This window comes from Caloenas nicobarica, chromosome 17 (genome assembly GCF_036013445.1).
Source record: "Caloenas nicobarica isolate bCalNic1 chromosome 17, bCalNic1.hap1, whole genome shotgun sequence".
Taxonomy (NCBI): Eukaryota; Metazoa; Chordata; class Aves; order Columbiformes; family Columbidae; genus Caloenas; species Caloenas nicobarica.
In genome coordinates, this window is record NC_088261.1 from 794,822 (window position 1) to 800,985 (window position 6,164).

Below are 6,164 nucleotides of genomic sequence, written 5' to 3' on the forward strand. Positions count from 1 at the left end.
GTCTTTGCTCTAATAGATTTTTATCAGGGAAAACTCAATAGATATACTGGGTATCCTAAATAAAATGAATGTAGGGGTCAATATTTCCCATGTGCGAGCCGAGCTCCGCTCCTGGCTGCCGTGGCCGCCTGCAGGTGGCAGTGCCAGCCGCCCTGGGCCCAGTGCAGTGGCCTTGGAATTGCTGTAGGTTTTTAAGCCAATTCAAAAGAGTATCTGCAGCTAGGAAGGGTTTTAACCACCGGACATACATCAGAAATTCTTGCTTATGTTTACTGTCCTTTTAAATAAGTTTTTAAAATATGCTTATGTATCTTCTTTTTAAAATACGTTTATCTATCTTACATTTACTTTCCCTCAGAGTGTTTTATGGTAGTCCTGTTCATTCAACAGAGCCATACTACACTAAGTGCTGTAAAACATGTTGCAAAAGACCAAAGGCTTATAATCTAAACATGTCTGGAAGATAATAGCAATAGGCATAGAATCATTTTGGTTGGAAGAGACCCTTGAGACCCTTGAGTCCAACCAGAACCCAACTCTGGCACTACCCCATGTCCCTGGGAGCCTCGTCCGTGTGTCTGTTCCACCCTCCAGGGATGGTGACTCCCCACTGCCCTGGGCAGCCTGTTCCAGTGCCTGGCAGGACATCGCTTTAATTGTCACGCTTCGTGTCGTGTGAGATATCATATTTTGTTCAGTTAGTAAATAGGATGATCGCATGTATCTAAATCATTCTTATATGCCTGTTATTTAATTTATGGATAGTTCAAGAGGGACAGCCCCAAGGAGCTAGAAGGCGCGACTGTGGTATGTCTGCAGCTCTGAAAGTCTGAGGTGCCAGCTGAGCTATGGGAACATCAGACCTAAGGTATGGTAAATGTAACTGAGACGGTAGGACCAGGATATGTGAATTTTTAGTCTTTGGAACCTGGTAGCACATGCAGTTCTGAGTGGGGTGCAGTGGGGAACATGGTCGCTGAGGCAGGAGACACCATGACTAAATATTTTGACAGCAGTCATTCAGTGGTAGGGCATGATGAGATGTCAGAGTAACTTCTTTTTTATATACAAACATAATCTGGTTTTCAAAATAACAAACCTTTGAACAGAATGGCAACATAATGTGATTATAACTTTATTTACTCTGTTATGGAACAGCTAAATTTCTTGGTAGCAGGGAGACAATGCAAACAACTATTTAGTTCCTTGTAATCATGAAAGTAACCTCAATGTCTAAGACAGACTTGTTTATCTGATAACTGGCCTGGAGTCATTCAGCTGCATAGCTGAGGCCTTTATCTTTTCAAGATTTTATACAAATTCTGTTCTTCAGCAGCATAAGTGGAGGCAAAGGCGTTATATTAGCCCAGATGTAGATGAGAACCTGAACTCTGAAAGAGATTTAGGCAGAGCTTCAATACTTTCAACCAAAATTATTGTCCAGAAAACGTCTACTCAGAAGTTATTTAATCATGGAGTTGCCCTAATTTACTGCTCACTAGGCTGTTTGACTTGCGAGTTAATACAGTAAATTCAGTTCACTTCATCAGTACCCAGGGTCACCTTTGAGCAGCGCTCGGCCTTGCTGAGCCCGAGGAGCTGCTCTCTGTTCCGCCAGAGTGTTCGTTCGGTGTCAGTGCCGCTATGCCCGTGATCAGCTGCCAGTGGCTCTAACCGGGCCTGCTGCAGGGAAGACTTAGTCACAGGCCTAACTTTATTCCTGCTGCTCACAGGAGAACTCTTCGTTGGCTGGTCTCCTTCATGGTTCTCTGGTGGCAGTTGCAAAGAAAATATCGACACCAAATAGACTGGTGCGTTTGTGTTTCCAGAGTCAGTCATCCAGAATCTCTGAAAATCAAAATCTTGGGTGCGTGTTAAGTAATAGGGGGTAAAAGAGGCTAAGTTGTATACTGTAATTACTGTTGCAAGGTTTAAAAGAAAATAGTTTGCAGTGCTCATTGAACTGTTGACGCAAAACAAGGATAATATCAGTAAAAAGGAACAAGGCTACTCCCAGGTTTTAGTTTCTTTTTCTTGAAATGAGGAACCCATTTCTGTGCTTGTATATCATGCCAGTTCTGGTAAGTACTGGCCCGTTGCTGGATATGTGCAATAGTGGAATGATAAAGGGCCCATCAGGAGGCTGTTCCAAAGCCCTGGGTTTGGTTGGCCCCGCTGATAAGCACTCCTGTCCTGAGCATTCGTTACCACTCTCCGCATGGCTGGGATCACCTGGCCACTTGTTGTCCACGTGTTTACAGAAGTGTTATAGCTACAGTTTTGCGGCTACTTACTGTAAGACCTTGGGTCAATAACTTCTCTTAAGTTCTCCTCTACAATCAGAGGAGTTGAACACAATAAACTGTTCAAAGGTTGCATACAGACAACTCTACCAGTTAAACTAGAGAGAGGTTTTCACAGGAGGCTTGTTATGCAAGACAAATATTAGAAAAAGGAAAAGTCAGTTGGGAGACTTCTGTTCAATAGGTTAGGATCATGCTTTTAATTCTTGAAGTGTGGAGAAACAGATTATTTGAATTTTTTAATTTGTAGGTATCAGGTTTTGGTATGGAAAAAAATGTAAGTTTGTGGTTTATTTAAAATATAGGATAGTACTCTGTGCTTCACATAGCTAAAGAGATGTATAGATTTCTGATCACATTCTTATGTCAGAGGTGTTACTGATTTCAATTCACTATTGCCACTGCAAGTCATTTGAGCCCTGTGTGTACTGAATAGAATCCTAAATCAATAACTGGATATTCTTTAAATCATTATTTAGCACTAGCACTTTGTAAGCCTTTTTTCAGTCGTCTCGTTATGTCACAGGCATTGCTTTTTGTTTAGAAACACGTGAGCTTAAGAATTTGATGATAAACAAAAAACACCTTCTCTGGTGTTTGGCTCATTTTCAAATGTCACAAGGAAGCGATCTTTACTGCAATACTATAAAGAAAAAACTGTACACGCTATTTCTGAGAAACAAATAATAGTCACTGTGATCTTTTCTTAAGGGAAAATTTCTTATTTGTGGATAGCTTTGTGCTTTCATCTAAAGCTCTGATAAGACACAAACCAAACGGGCAGCACAGAGGCTGTGAGTCTTAGACATTCAATATAATATCCATTAATTATGAGAGTCCTTGACCTTCAACTGTAAGGAGTCTCAGAGCTTTATGCTCCACAGTGTAGTATCCCTCGGTGTCATCTAAGCCAGCGTGTGTTTATTTGAACCGTGTGAGCAGTCTCTTTGTCGAGAGCTGTGTCCTAAAGCAGGCGATGGCCCGCGGCGATGCCCGGTGCCGTCCTGCTGCCCGCTCGCCCCGTTCCTGTCCTGCCGGCTCCTGCTGTTCCAGGCGCTCTGGTTCTTCCTGAGCATGAGCCAGCTGGTGCATCTTTCAACTTTCGTATTATTTGACTAATTTATCTTCTACTTCTGTCAAGCCAGGTTTTATGAAATGGTGTTAACTGAAGTATCCACTAGTCATCAAGTACTCCTTTCAGCTTGTGATTAATCAGGGCAGACACATTAACTTAAAAAACCCCTGTTCTTTGAAGAATATTTTCTGTTTTCCTCATAATTGTGTTTGATATTTAAAATAGAATCATAGAATCGTTTCGGTTGGAAGAGACCCTCAGGATCATGGAGTTTTAAACGTTTCGAAGCAGCCAGAGGCACCAGTCCCTGCAGCTGAGCGGTCCCTGGCAGCGCGCACCACGGACTCGGTCCCGCACACTCGGGTAAGCCAGCGCAGCACCGAGAGGAGCTGCTGGACCTGCTGGTTACCTCTGAACTGTGGGGCCTGAAAAGTTAACTTCCCTGTTCTGGAACTGTCAACCTGGGTGCCTTTTGAAAACGACTCACTTGATTTTTTTGTTTGTTTTGTTTTCAGTCAGTAACTTCTGAGGCAGCTTTGTTTGGGTGCTTCACTACCTCATAAAATATTTCCTTTCACCTGCTGCCCCACAACATTCGATCGAGCTGACTTGTTACCTGTGTGCTTCCTTCTGCGGGGTTCAGCTCCATCTGTTTAAAAACCAGGGCACTTTATGTCCTTTTATTATTATAGCTCATTTTTTGCATAGTCTTTTGTATCCTTCTTGAAAAAAGTTCAGAAATGGTGTTTTGATTAATATTTCCTGCCATTTTACAGAATGGATTTGAGAAGATAGAAAACTGACACTAAGTTCTTGCAAGTGATAAGGTTGACTCGTTTAGTGTTGGGTAATACCACACAGGATCTGGGGTTTCCTCAGGCTTACTTTCATTTTCTCAGTAGTTCTTTCGTCCACAGAAAGTCAGCTGTATCTCAGATGGCATGGAACAAGGAAAACTGTTTCAAAACAAATATCAAACAGAAGTTACTATTCTGGAAAATATTAAATCATGATGGTGGTCACAGGCAACGAATGTGTCTGCTGGAGACACCTCCCTGAGACTCACCAACCCGAGGACTCATTTTTTTGTGCCTAAAAATAGAGTATTTTGTTTTCCACAATTGTGCAACTACCAGGGCTGCTTTCTCTTTTATTTTCTGGTTTTCCCTCCTCTTTTTAGAGGTCACAGAGCAGTGTGTTAAACTGCAGTTTACAGTACGGAACGCAGACACCTGCTGGGTCTCTGTCCCTTCTCTCCCTGCAGAGCTCTGTACAGCTCGTCCTCTCCTAGCTGGAGTATCTCATGGAGTAGGTTGCAGCTTCATGGCCAAGATTTTCAAAAGTAATTCTCAGATTGCCTTTTAGGTGCTTAACTTGGGAGATCTTAAAAATTATGCTTGGTGATAGTCTTACATATTTCACTACCAAGTCTGTTAGTTTCTAACTGATTAAATGCAGTGAAAAGTCATCCAGTGTGTATTATGAGATGGAGAACAAGTCCCTGCCCTCTATAACTTGTTCATTATCCTCAAACTAAATTGAACACAGGTGCAGGTTTTATAGCTAATGTAATAATACAAAGACTGTACACAATATGAGTCACATTTAGCATAAAAAGTAATTTGAATGAAATATATGTTTGGTTGAGAGAGAAATAGAACCATAAACTCTTTCATCTGACAAAGACACTTTGAAAGGAACAGATTGGGTACCAAACTGAACCTGTAATCAACTGATTTTATTGTACTATAAGTGTGTGGGATTTTTTTTATTTACTAGTTAGAAAGTGTTTTCAATTGTATAAGTATCTGAAAAAATCACAGATCATAATTATGTAACTTTGTTCTGTAGAACTTGATAACACTCTAAGAACCTCTGGGATTCATAGGGACTGTCTGTGAAAAGCTGGGAGACATCAGTCTTGCCTTTATGCACTGTCCAATTCTGTCTTGGTCCATAAGAACAAAGGAATTCTAGATAATTACTCGTCAGGATGTTTAGTCTTCATGGATTCTGAGCCAAAGCCACTGAAATCAAAGGGAAAGACTCCTGTGTACTTCAGTGCGCACTCGCCGCTTCACACCATTTTCACTACCTTGAATACTTAGAGAAAGGCACCGTGCTTAGTCCTGCTCACCAGAATTCCAAGTGAAATGGTTCTGTTGATGCAGTTTTACAAGCAGCCTCTGCAGTGCAGATGGGCCGCGTTCGAGGGGCGGGTCTGGTGGTGAGGATGTCTCGGCCTTCAGCAGGTCAGCCGGAGCCTGGAACAAAGGCATCGCTCTGGGTCTGCTGCTGAAGGAGGGCAAGGCAGAAAGCATTCTGTAGTCTCTCTGACCACTAATTAGTTGCTTTCATTTCCCATGCTCATATGCTCTTTTGGAAAAGTAACCATGAAAAGCCATGCTGCTGTCTTCTGTGCTGAAGAATTAAATTTCCTTTTTCTCCTTTTCAACTTCATCAATATTAAAACCTGCAGTCTATTTAAAAATTAGTTGATGGATTACAGATCATTAGTCTATACTGTGTTCATTTGTGTGTCAACACTGACCTGGAATACCTCCGATGAAAATGAGCGGTCATTCTCCATGCTGCATTCACTTCTGCTAATTAATCAGACTTGGGGTGGTGCGCTTTTTTGCAAAATGGTCATCGAACTGGCTAGGAGCTGATCTGAGAAAAGGAACTTATTACAAAAACCTACCAAAAGCAAGCACGAGCTATTGGTTCTTGGTTCTTTCTCCAGAGCTGTCAGACACCGCATGGGCAGAAGCTGTGGGTGTATC